This window comes from Branchiostoma lanceolatum, chromosome 10 (assembly GCF_035083965.1).
Source record: "Branchiostoma lanceolatum isolate klBraLanc5 chromosome 10, klBraLanc5.hap2, whole genome shotgun sequence".
In the NCBI taxonomy this organism is placed as follows: domain Eukaryota; kingdom Metazoa; phylum Chordata; class Leptocardii; order Amphioxiformes; family Branchiostomatidae; genus Branchiostoma; species Branchiostoma lanceolatum.
Genome location: NC_089731.1, coordinates 15,925,520 through 15,939,857, shown reverse-complemented (window position 1 = coordinate 15,939,857; position 14,338 = coordinate 15,925,520).

Genomic DNA, 14,338 nt, shown 5'->3' with positions numbered 1-14,338 from the left:
GCTTTCAACTTCATTATGACGACAGCGCTGTAATGTAAATGAACCGTTTAGTTTGTGCAGCCTATTTGTCTGAATATTTGACAGATTTTAGTTGCTACAGTTTTATCACGTTTTACCATGGAAAAGTGAGGCATTCTAGTATATTTGTGCTTCTTTTGGGAGATGGTGGTGTTGATCTCATCCTGTGATTGATGTGCTTGCATTCTTTTCTACAGGACAGCCCATGGACGATTGTGGCAGGACAGATGTGTCCAGGCATAGCACATGCATGGCTCTCGTCTTTATCTGGAAGCCAGGAAATCAGCTCAACATGTACTGCAGAATGTTAACACAGTGATCCCCTTGATAGAACAACTGCTGCAATGAATCCTCCGAATACATATTTATTTGTGTGGCGGAGCAAATGGTAATTGGGAAGGGCAGAACATCCAGCTTACTCAGGGTGTGTTAGGTTTAAAAAGTTAAAAGCTGTCAAGCCTCTTGGAAACCCAGACTTCGGGGACTGTGCCTCTTGCTCAGTGGGGGCTTGTTCAGCTCAGTTAGATGGGTTTGCTGGATGTTAAGGCCATAAATTATGTGTAATTATTGCTCCTATGCCTAATTCGTTTCAATGCCAAGTGAAGTCGTGCTTAAGTGGATGCGAGAGACTGGAAAGTTGTTCGAAGGAGTAGCACATAGTTTCTAATGTTTAATAACTCGTCTCAATCCTGTTCGCTTGTTTGCTTACCACTGACATCTCATGCTTCTTGTTCCGTACCTTTCGAAACCTGCTACTAACATTTGTCTTGAGTGGAGACGTGAGTTGACCTTTTGTGACTACCAGGGGGACAGCCACAGTATGCGCATGTAGTCCATCCCTCCTCGTCGAATGTTTGTAACATGCCATACAGGAGACGCTCACACCTCACCACATTCTATGGTCGTCTCATTCTTACACTGTTGTAACCCTTTGGGAGTACAGGAAAAGTAGTTGTTTTCTTATTTGTTTTCTGACAGTTTCCAGTTGGTTTTCAACGATAAACTAATTCGGCTGTTTTCCAGGGCATCGTATCTTACCTCCCATTTACTTGATAGTTTTTTCTATCCACTCTTGCCATCTTATTAGCTTGATGTCGTCGATGAATGCATCGATTAATTGGGATAAAAACGATGTCCATCTGTTTAAATAGCATTGGCTGATTTGCACGAATTCAGAGTGTAAAGGGAACGTTGTGTATCTGTCTGTACAACAAGATGGTCTCTTATTACAGGGGAAATGTTTTTTTTCAGTATTTCAAGAAGGTTTCCATAGATGATTCTCTTACGAACTTCCATCTATTTTAGAAGGAGCCTTGTTAAAAGATAGATAAGTTAGTCCAAGCTCCTTAAGATCGTCAATGATTGTTTTTGTACTTACGGACAAAATACCAATTTTACGGCATTTCTATTTTACAACATGAATAGAACAACAATACTCTTTTGCAAATGTATATGTGTCCCTGTGGGGTTCTATGAGATTCCCTTCTCAGTCAGCCATACGCGTGTAGTTGATATTCTAGATCTGGTTTTCTAGTGTTCTTTTTTTATCGAAGATTACTCGCCCAGCACGCGCAGTTGATACTCTCTACGCATCTTCTCTATGCTAATTTCAATTTCCTCACTGAGTTCAGAACGTATTATCTCAGAGTATTGTTTTGGCCCTACACATGCGCATATCATCTAACCTCCCCCCCACTCCGTCCCATTCATGTACTGTACCCTCTACCCTCACAAATATTGCAGATCTTAATAAAAAACGTCTAATATGAAATTATAAAGCCGTATGCCCTTTTTCAAACCTGTCTCTAAAGTGTATTCTGGTAACACATGGTTCCACACAAAAATGTAGTACCACCAGCAACTTAATTCTTATGTCAATGATACATGTCAAACAGATTAGATCATACTATCCTGCCATGGAATAGAGGCTGTTTCAGAGTTGAACCAGTGCTTGAGCATCTACCCTGGTGGCCGGCAGGCACATTGATATTGTCCTGCAGGTTGTTCGTCGATCACGCTATGTCAGCCTGGTCCGACTGACAAGGGCTTGATCAGACATCGTGTCTCATCACTACTCAAGTGACGGCCACATTGTTACCAAAGTTAGACTATGCTGATTGCCTCTAATTTCACAACTCCTACACAACGAATATATTACTTGAGCTTAGTTATGAAGTACAGTACGGATGACGCCATCGACTTTGTTCATCGAAACGCCTGACGTCAACAGATCCATGACCACTTCTCTAACGCCGTCGTTGTATCCTTCCTGTTATATTTTACGGCGTCTGCGCCCATCAAGTTCTGAATTTACTGCAACTCTAGACACATGCCCAAGACACGAGGACCTCCAAAAAGATGCGTGCTTCCCACTCTGACCTCTCTGTATCCATAGGTTCGTCAGAACCAGCCATCTTGAAGTCAAAGAACAAATCGCCTTGGAAAACCCGTCCAGACAGTGTCAGACGCTAGCGATTCGAATTCAAACTGGTGATTAGTTTCCACAGAGGGAGTTCATGTAAACGTCTCCAAGCAAAACAAAAAAAATCGTTTAAAATTCCAAAGTTTTTACCGGTAGTAGTAGTTTTGAATCCTTAATTTTCAATGTATGGACATTCTAATATTAATATAACATGCAAGAAGTACTGTTTTCGATGCCTTAAGAGTACGTTAAGATGTTCAGAATCAACGAAAAAAACTAGAACGTATGCTACACATTTCTAAGCAGTTTTGCAAAGTGTGCATTATCATTTTGTACTCTGTAAGCCTCGACAGCAGATTTTGTTGGTTGACTTCTGTTTGTCATCCGTCTGAGGAAGAACTGCATTCATCGTTCAAACGGCATCGTCCAGTACCCTGTCACTGGGCCAAACTCTTCGATTGTCTTGGTTATGTGGTGCTTTGGTTCGGTAAAACATTAATGTCTGCAAAAGATATAGATTAATTGAAACAATGAAGACAAATCTAGAGGCTGACAACGTCAAAGTGCAAAACACATTTTACAGCATACTTTCAAATATAGCACCTGATAGCTTGAGATGGCTGAATGTGTATTGGGGGCTGTCTGGGGGGCTGGGATCATTTTTTTTTTTAAATCTAACATACTGATGCCGCCAAATCTTCTCTTTTACCTGATTAGGGATTCCCGTGTCTAGAGGGTCATAAAGGCCAGTCCTTGCTTGGGTATCTTGGGAGACGGGCAATAAAAGGTGGGGGGAAGGGGATCTCAGAGCGCTGTACTGGCGTGGACGTATCACTATTTGTACCTAGTATGGATAACGCAATGGTTACCGCCGGAGTGAGTATCAAGGCGGTTTTTAGAAATAATTGTTATTCAGGAAACAATGTATTCTGTTCTTTGCTTTCTCGCATTGATTTTACATTTATACATATTAATTCATGCGCTTGAGTGTATTTACCTTCATAGCAAGTGGAAAGTCCCTTTCCAGAAGGCTGAATGTCACATGGGCATCCAATTCCAGCTCTGGAAGCTTTCCCATATCTTGGACAGGGGCCCCAATGCGCTGCAGTGTCTCGCACAACTTGAACAGTGTTTCCCTCTGGTCTGTTGGCAGCATTCCGCTCTTGTACTATTTTGCCAGATCACCAATGAAGAGCTGCAAAATAGCGGGAACGCAAATAGCAGCTGAATTTTGAACCCACGTCACACATTTCTCTGCTGTTATTAACAAATTAGTACCTATTGTGATGGAAATTTATACTCCTATAAGTACATTTGTAACTGAATGACAAGAGATAAAGGCACACCATGTATGGTACGGACTTATTGTTTGCAGTCACACTTAAGTCAACAAAATTAATTGTACAGTTAAATCTAAAGATCTAAGCTAATCTAAAGATGCCCAAATTGAACATTCCAAGACAAAAAATGTAGCATGACAGTGCTGGGACTTGCAAAGACATAAAATACTACAATACCAGAAGTCTTAACAATGACGTTTTAACGCGCCTTGTCAGTCCCTTTGTATCCATCGCAGCCAAGCACGAGGGCCAAGCTATCCTTCCAGGCTGCTATTGTCTCCCTGTCTGTTGGTGGCTCAATTGACACAATGTCTGCAGGACTTGTGTAGCCATCTTTGTTATACAGACTTGACCTGAAGTTTACCAATCTATCCATCGTTCTTTCTGGTTTGGAGTAGTTATGGTATTGTTGTGTGCAATTCCTTATCTTTTCGCCAGGTCCCCATGCTGGCGTTCATACGAACAATCTTAGTGTCAAGCTTGTCTGGTGTCTCGTGTAGAGTCAATAACTGTGTTATTGGTCTCATCGTACTGGCCAGCAGTCATGTCAGGGATATTCCCAATAAGGATGGTTGTCGCCTGACCAGACGTTTTTTTTAGCTTGGAACACAACCATGTATTACTAAAACCTTAGTTATAACCAGAGATGTAAGTGATGAACATACTGTAGGTTGAATATAATTATGATGATAGACTATAAAAGCAACATACAAACTTGCACGTAAACACAAAGGCAGGACAAACATAATACGGTTTTAACAATTTGTTTTCCCCAAACGTGTATTAACACTGTTAAACGTATGCCCTAGACAGTCAAATAATACTAGCAAAGGAATTTATATCTATTTTTTGGTCATGTACTACTCTTAATAGTTTAAACATGGAAGTTTACATAGCACTGAAATACGTGGGTAAATTATCAACACAGCAAGTATCAACCTTATACACAGGTAACATGCAGTTGTGAACCTAACCATTGGTTATAGTATGAGAATGAAAAAATCGATCATCAAATTGATGTCAGAGAAAAAATTTAAGACAGTCTGTATCTGCCACATGGTGGCGTAACTGCGCATGTGCATTAGCCGCCTCCCAGCACTTCAGGTGCTTCATCCATCGCCAGCTTACACACCTCGTCCACGTACCATTTTTGGATAAAATAGAGTCGAGCGTCTTCCTATTCAGACAACCTCTGCACAACCTTAAGAATCTTCCCGAGCCCCTCCAAACTCTCGCCGGACATATTTGGAAGTTCGTAATGAGACCAGATGTACTTATAAAAACCGTATTTAAGTTCTCTGCATGCTGGGGATCAGCCAACCTCACCAGCCGCTTCCACGCTGGCTCCACAAGCTGTGGGATAGCTGCAGCTTTAAAGCCTCAAGTTTGCTTTTACTTCAGAACATACATGTTGATTACATTGTAGCTCGTAATTATCCAACACGTCATAGGCTGAACAGTGTTGGACTAGTGTGGGACAGTTACTCTCCCATGGCTTGCAACTTCAACGTGCGATCACTATTATTATTTCGTCTTTGGAGCACAGTCTCCACCTGTTGATAAACACTGCAATAGTTTCTACAGGCTGCCTGATATCATTGACTTATACGCGGCGGACAGGCCCACCAAGACCAGACGCACCCTCGCTTCCCCCGGCTCCGCAGCGGCAGGAAGGCCATCTTGTGGTGGCCAAATCCACCACATCGACGTTATAAACCTGTACAGGAAAAGAATTAAAAAAGAGAGATAAAAACCGTTGGTATAATACGGTAACGTAGTAATTTGCAACCATAGATAATATTTTGTAACACAGGACTATAACACAATCCGTTCAAAATGTTCGTTACTTTCTTTCACATAACTTTCTTCCCTTATATGTAATATAGATGTGTATGCGCTATATATCTAAGTTCAATGTGCAAGTATAAACTGTTTCTCTTGGAAATTTCCATCCAAGAATAACTTGTTTATAGATCAAGATGTCACCAAAATGCCATGTATTACTACAGATATATATCAAATATATTGAAACAAAGTCATTCTAGAAAGTTTATATATTCTGATTGCCCCCTGCTGCTCCACCCTTCCATCGTTGAGCCGGATGGGGTCCTCAGCGAAGCGTGCCCGGATAACCCACCGCATTTCCTTGGGGAACACGTAGGTGGGCGTGTCCCTCCCAGCGGCCCGGGAAGCCGCCCCGATGGTCCTGTCAGATCCATACTAACAAGGGACAAACCAACAAATAGATCAGATTAACTCAATACCATATGTATTGCTACAAGATCTTAAACAGCTCATATATTTTACTATTTTTACCCTTTTAAGGATTCCATGCACAACATAAGATGATAAACATAACTTGGAAATGGCTGTGTGTCAAGTTGAAATGCAAGGCAAGTACATAGAAACGACGTAAAACGCAATATTGTACTGACCCATAATCTCCTGAAAAGCGCAGCGGCCATCCGGCGCCTTGGCCCCCACTCTGGCCTAGTGGTGTTTGCCGGAGCTTCGTGGGTCATGTGCAAGAGCAAAATTCGTGCAAAATTACCCCCATTTGTGCATTGGCAGGTGAGGCGCCTCACTTTGGCCTTCGCCTGTTTGAAGATCTGACGGTACGCGGCAATTGTCCTTTCCGTCATGACTGCCATCACCAAAGGAAGACAGCTACCATGGAACAGGCCGTGAATGGTATGGAACTGCTTGTAGGGTCGGGGACAGCTTTTGAAGGTACCGTCCACGTACAACACGGTGCAGTCCCGCAGCTTCTTGAAGTGGCGAACACGATGATCCCCCACTCGTCGTCCACCCCACGTCTCCGCCCACTCTTGTTGGGATCATGACATCCTCCACGTTGTATGGGATGGAAGGTTGTAGGGCAGCCCGCCACCGTTCCAGCTGCGTGCGGACAGAGTTGTAGTTAGGCACGTCTCTTTCCGCACCGCTACTGCATCATACACTCTCCTGGCGGGCTGGGATGGGTCGGCTGCCGCTGCCTCCAGCATCCGACAAGTTACATTATTGTTATTATGTGACCTGCACCTCCAATGATTATTACCATTACTATTATTATTAAGTCTTCTTTTTTACCAAGCACTTGGTAACAGGGGTTTAACCACGTGTTCGTTAATCTTTTTTTCATGCCACGCCTGATCGAGTACAGTGTTTCGTCCCCACGCCTATTGAAAGACGACGTAACCCATTTGTCAATACAGTGTTAAACAGACTCTGTAGCTCTCTGCGAAACAGCGGGAAAGCAAAAATAGGGAATAAAATCAGTCTTTCCATTAGGGCGGTGATCACTCTTTGACTGAAGTCATGTGATGCACGATGTTCTACATCAAGTAAGACTTTAAGACAACAAAAACACTCAACATTAAGAATATTTATGAATTTCGTTGAGCGATTTGACAGATCTCTGGTGACAATATTTGTTAGAGGCTAACTTATGGACTATTTGCCACGTTGTATTGGGGCCAAATCGTATGTAGTTATTCTTATCTATTGAAATAAATAATTGCATTGGGTAAGTAATGTTCAAGCTAAACTCACCAGAAATAATAGTGCTGTTGCTAGGAGGATCTGACAGAACATTGACAAGTCATTTGCTGCCCTCACCATATGCATGGTGGTTAATCTCAGTGTCTGCAGTGGTTGATACTGTGTGTCTGTGTGTGTTCACCCCTGTAGATGAGCCGAAAGCCAAGGAGAGTAGTGTTCTCCCTGGTGTCAGGAGCCGTTGAAGCAATACACCGGAAATGTAACCATGGGCTTAGCCGTCTGGTCCAGGTCACAGACCTTCTTCATTTTGACGATTGCAGATTGTCCCATGATACACGATTGGAATCGAAATTTGTCATAGGACAATTCGCAATTAAGATATCACCAATCGCAATCTGTCCTAGGACAAATTTAAATCTTAGATTTACATGGTAAGAGTCGTTAATGTAAAGGAAACAACAATATTCGTACAAACCATGATTTTATTCAGATTCTACACAATCATACAGACTTAGAATCTGAAATTCTATAGCTAAGCTTCAAAATATCTAGCAATACAATTAAGAATTAGCAGTTTCTTACACTTAATTTTGTTCCAACTACGTACTCGCTAGTGACAGTAACCCCAGTCTATATCAACCGTCAAAGTGCTTGGAAACACGTTTCGCATATCCACAAGGTTATCAGATTTGATGATATACTTCAACTTTCCTCATGCTGAGTATACGCAGAATGTGGTGTCCTGTCATTCCTTCTAAGCCTCTAGACCTTTACAGGGCAGGAGTCGCGGATCCGTTTTCGGACCATGTACAATGTGCTTTCCTCCTCCTTGGTCCGACACCTGAATATTGGAAACAAGCGCATGTTCAACGTCAATGCTTTGCTACTTTGGTAGGGGGAGTATTCGATATTGATGATCAGACACTGTTATCGAAAATGATAGGTAAAACTTATATCCTGTCTTCCTGTCTGTATACATAGTTGTCATGTAATGTTATCTCGAAAGAAAACATATTTTGTATTCCTCTAATAATTTTATAGTTTTTTAAATGACATAAAAATGGGGAAAACCATTGCATGACTTATGTATTATAACTGAATAAATTTGGTATCACAGCAATGGAAATAATAAGGAAACGAGTCACGGTAAAGTAAGGGATATTTTAGTCAACTTCACCTGACGCAGAAGGAAGTTGTGGTTCGTGACCTCCTGCATGTTATGGCTTTTCTTTTTCTGGGTAACGACACCACAGCCTGGTATGGGGCATTCCTCCCAGTTGTGGCTCGTTACTTCCTGCATGTCGTGGCTTCTCTTATCCCTGGTAACGGCACCATAGCCTAGTATGGGGCATTCCTCCCACTTCTTTGGGCATCCCGACAGAATGTGGCGTCTCATTTCTCTCCTAAACGACATTATCATGTCATCTTATAATCCATCGACTTCGGGTTACTCTTGTCCTTCCTGTACCTTCATAAAAGATTATTCATACACTTGTTACATATCGTATGAAAGCCTACACTGCATACTGTCTCCAGGAATGTTTACCAACGTGACAAACTGAAGAGAATTATTTGATGTGACTAATGGTTTTCTTGACATGGAAATATTCTTATTTCATGTATTTGTAATTTCTGATACAAATATTACGCATTAATAAGCACACATGCTTAATATAGGCATACAAACACACTTTCTGTCATCCCTGGCCATTGATGACGTCACTCTAACACATGCAACAGTGATGGAACATTAATACTGTATTCGTTCTAAAAGTTGTGATTCTTCGCATGTGCAGCTTTGCCAATCGACATCACCGTGCTCAAAGCAGGGACGGATAAACGATTTGTACAATATTTCCAGAACATAACGAGGGAGTTTGAATTTCAAGCCTTTAAAAGTTGCCTACTTGGGCTGTAATGCCCTGTATCAGGTTTCTCAGGCAAGAAGCGCAAATACAGAAAGCAGCCAGGCCTTGTATTGTCTTGCCTACATGAGTTACAACAAACTATGAAGAAAACATACCACGATGTCGGATATAAGTTCAAATATTTTCTTTGTCAAAGGATCAAAATCGGACCTTGCATGTACATGTATATACTACTTTGTGTTACTACCGAAACCGCCATATTCACGCTTATTTACACAAAATTGTACTATCACGTGCTAAGAATCGAGCAACGTTTTGTTTTCACGAACCTTACATCCAGCATGTCGATGTGGACATAAAGAACATAATCTTGTCTATATCAACTCACAAATCACAATCTAAAAATGTTAGTGTCCCAAGGAAAAATTACATATCCTAAACTCGCAGTCCGTGTCCCCTTCAAGTTCAATCCGACAATAGGCTCCTGCCCTGCCAGGCACACGTGGTACAGGGCGGTCTGGAGCTTCTCTCCCCCGAAACGTGCACGTTCTGTGTTATTTTTTAATGGTCGGTGGGTCGACGATTAGGAAAACAGAGAATAGGCCAATTTAGGGGAAACGGTCTTCAATGTTCTCCACGAGGTAGTCAATGAATCGCCGCTTGATGTTGTCCACGGCCTGTCGCATAGATCTGTTCGGTCAAAGCGCGTCAAGGACGCGAGGCAGTTGATGGCAGTAGGAGTGGCGATAAAAGTTGGCTCATCCATGGTGCCATCACCATCATCACTACTACAATCCAGGAGAACCTTGTCTCCATCTATCTAAAGCTTCAGCTTTATCTTTCAAGGATGAAGGTATCTCAAACATAACGGACAAATAGTCTAGTAAGTATAGAAATTCACAAATTGTGAAATGAAGTACTATCTTATGTCATACACATAACCACCCAGATAGAAATAATGGTCAGTCATCTTACTATGAGAACTTTGAGACCCTGTCTGTTCCTTTAACCATCTACATCGATAAAGCACCCCCTAAATAAAGGTTCTGCAAATAGAAAATATAAAATGTTAAGTAATACTGTTAAAATAGGACTCTCATTCTAACCTGTGTTCTTATCAAACTTTGTCGCTGGTCGTCAGGTTAGTGGTGATCACTGTCATGCAGCGGGGCGTTTTACTGTCCTTCATGGTGGCCTGCAGCATCTGTAATAAAAGTCAAAGAAGTTGCAACTGTCAATGACTTTAAGGTTCAAGGTAGGAACGGTCCTACACATGATTGTGACAGCGGAGAAGGTTGCTTCATGTCAGATGATTTCTCCCACACCACCTGGTATGAAAACTCCTCTCATCCCTCCACCCTCTTCATTTCACCGGGGATGCTCCTTCTGGTGAAGATTAAGGTGCCGACGCTGGTAATTCCTCCCCAGGCAAACCTACATGTAGTAAGAAGGTGATAAAATGGATGCATATGTATGTATGTATGTTTATATATATATATATATATATATATATACAATATATTACTATTCTTTTTTCGACATTTCAACTGAGAGAATGATATGTTTTGTTGTTCTTTGAATGGCACTGGTAGTTTGATGTCAATTGAGTGTAGAAGAAAACAATCCACAATAGGATAACAGATTCTAAGTGTAAGCACTGAGTAATCAAGACTCTTTTTTTTTGCAACCACATGATGTTAATACAAGAATATAAGGGGGTTGGGGGCAAAATAAGAATACTCACCTGCTAAAGTAATCAATCGCGTACAGCACACGTTTCTTGGGAGAGCAATCCTGGAAATCCATAAAAATAAAGTCGATCCAGAGACGCTGGAAGACTCGGTTCACACTTATTGGTTTGCTGTGAGGGACCTGAAAGTTATGACACAAGGTTTTAAAAGTAATGAAATGATTGATAACAATTACGAATTCTACATAAGGATTTAGATACATTGCAATGCCAATACATGTAAATGTGACAATATTCGCGAGGACATCAGTTTACCATCAGAGGCTCTTGAGGCTGGGAGGCTTTTAACGTGAATGCATCCGTTGCTACCAGGGACTTCTGTACTGCGTTATGCGCGCATCCCCAGATTAGTTGATCAATTATTCTCTCATCACGTGTGTTATGGAATGCACATTTCATTGCTAGGTATAGATTGTAAGGCATTTACTAAAGGTAGAGACTCTATCTTTCTATTGATGTGTAGCAATATAGTTCATTGGAAGAAAAGTATTAAGGAGCAATGTAAAGGAATATATCAGTTTGTATAATATATTTACATGAAAAAGTCATCAGCAGCTGTCCTGCATGAAAATGTAGTTAGACCTTTGCTCCATGACATAAAGTACACTGAAGCGTGGAATACAAAGTCTGTATTTACCCCTTTTGCAGCAGAAGGTAAACTAAGTTTAGAATTAAAAGATAATGAAACAATTATATCAAGCGCCAGCCACTTAAGGATGGCAATGAATTAGTAACATGTGGCTAATGTACTAGCTTGGTCCCTATTGATACAGGAAGATACATGATGAGGACTTTGTAATAGGTATGAGGTACAACAAGGTGTACATGTGGTCCAAAGGTTTTCCTCTGTGTGTGTGACATTATTACCTTCTGATGGATGTGGGCATGTGTTGCTGAGCCTCGTTTGGTTGGTGTTGACCATGACTCTTCACATAGTTGGAGATGAAAGCCTCTGCCTTCATGGTCTTCACTGGTGGCTTCTTTGGGCCTTTGTTGCCATGCTTTAGCGCCGACCTACACTCCTGTAGTTTTTGTTGCTTAGCCTTGTAGTATTTCCGATTTGATATGCCCTGAAGTTTACGCCAACACTGTGCACACACCTGCATGGATGACTTAGGACATTCATTTTTTTCAGCTTGAAATCTTATGTGAGGTCACATGGAAATCAGAATGGTTGTCTGACTTATAGTAATTCAAACTAAGAGGAATAAATTATATGCGAAAAGGGGAAATAACAAAAATAGTTACATCAACTTAACTATAACAAACAAGCAATGCCTCGCCATGTGTTGTTTTCGCTGTCAGGGATGACAAAGGCGTGTGGCTTGCGTTTTTTCTCCTCATCCGACATTGTTTCATGGGCGGCTGTAGGCTGCCTTTTCTTTTTGACAAAGCTTGACTTTTTCTGTTCACAGAATAGGGTTTTGTGAACTGAGCAGGGATAAGTTTCCTAATATGACTGTTCAAGGAGTTGGCTTAATTCCACGATTTCGGAGCTGAGATTTGGCCCCTTTGTTGTTGTTCACTGTGTTTACGTAATATCCTTCTTTCAAGAAGGCGACACACATTGAGTGTTTATTTTCACAGATACGTCTCTTATCTTGTCCACAGTTCCGTCCTCAAATCGAGCATTTTACCGTGAAGTAGGTGCATCATGAATACCTTCCAAGGCCTCCGCAAAGGACGTGGTAGCATCTGGAACAGAGGCACGAACACGGGGCACCTGCCTAGATACGTTTTTGAGGTGACTAGTTTTATCACTTCTTTGGTAGGTGCAGCATTTGAGGCATGTCACAAGAAGTTCACAATGTCTTAAGGTTTCATTTTCTCGTCTTTATCAATCCACCACTGTCTCCGCGAGCTGAAATGCCTGAAGGTACCTCAATGTCCGTACATTGTGTATATTCCCAACATTGAATTTTATGCCCTGCTCCACTGGTCTATGACATAGCTGATCTTGCCTGAATTTTCTTTGTATGCATAGACTTCTCTGCAAGGAGTAACATTTTAGAAACATGTACTACAAGATACTGGATGTTAGTTCTATTACCTTCAAGCACGACTTGGTCCATGGATGAAACACGCGTAAAACACGTACCCTCTCGGATGTGTGTTGCCTACTTTATCTGTTTTGCAAACTAGCAGCCTCCAATACACAACTGCTTTATACATTTTTTAAAACCCATATCTATCTCTTTGAATTTATCTGCCCGACTTATCGAGAGGTCAATAACGATATTACCCAAATCTATAAACTCAAGATAACCAGTCTAATGTGCAAAATGGTGTGGGTGTGAGACTTATTTATTACATTTTGGACAAGCATCTATCAAATTAATGCGACAGGCAGGCACTGTTTCAACCAGAAATGATATCTTTAATGAATATGTACTCTCTGCAACAAGCACAATACATATAACAAAACATGAGCCGTTACTAATGCACACTGAGTACAACAGGTGCTCATAAAACACATCTTAAAACTACTCTCCTAAAAAACACTTGTTAAAATCCCTTCAAAAATCTGCAAAAAGGGATACAAAACAATTTGCAAGAAAAAATTAACCCTACTACTTAATCATACTTAACACAAAACAAACAATGATACAACTAACTCCATTGAAAGTAGAAATGAAAACTGAAGAAAAACGTCATCAAAGAAATCATCAGCTTTCCAGACTAAATACTAATAAGGCCCTGTTGATTTAGAACTTGAAAAACTGGAGGGTGACATCAATATGAGCTCAAGGCCTTTAGAAAATTAGTAATAGTCTAGATGAGTCTTTGGGAGGTGTGATGGATTGTTGTGGCGCTGACGTAGGGGCGTGGCAGGACCAAAGGATGGAGGCTGGCTGTGATGCTGACGCTGATCAAAGAGGAAATGCAGTTGGACCCACTGTGCCCTCGCTGCTGTCCGTTCATATACAGGCCGCGTTGTGTCCATCCATATTTGTTCAAGCATGTTCAGCCACCGATTTTGGTCACCCCATCTCTCCAATGGGTCTACTGGCTGGATATATAAAATCACATTTTAAGTCATTGATTTTATTTCCCCACAATGTCGTAAGTTATATGAAAGTGTATACCAAAATTCTAAATGTTAAAAACATTCTGAGAAGTTAACACATGAAGACATACAAATGCGCAAAAATGCTTCGTTTGTTTACCTCTCCGCTAGGGGCGCGACTGCGCTGGGGCCTCACAATTTGTGGGGATATGAATGGGGGTTTCTGGGTTGCTAACCTGACGTGGTAGACAGGCCAGGTAGACAGGCCAGCTAGCCAGGCCAGGTAGACAGCCCAGCCTTTTCCGCAAACCCTGGCTGGGGTATCACCGAGGGCGGGTTTAAGTTTGCGACAACGCACAAACATGTCAATCGCCAGCTTTACTTTTTCAACTTCCCGATTTCTGAGGGCATTTTCTTTCTCAACTCTGACAT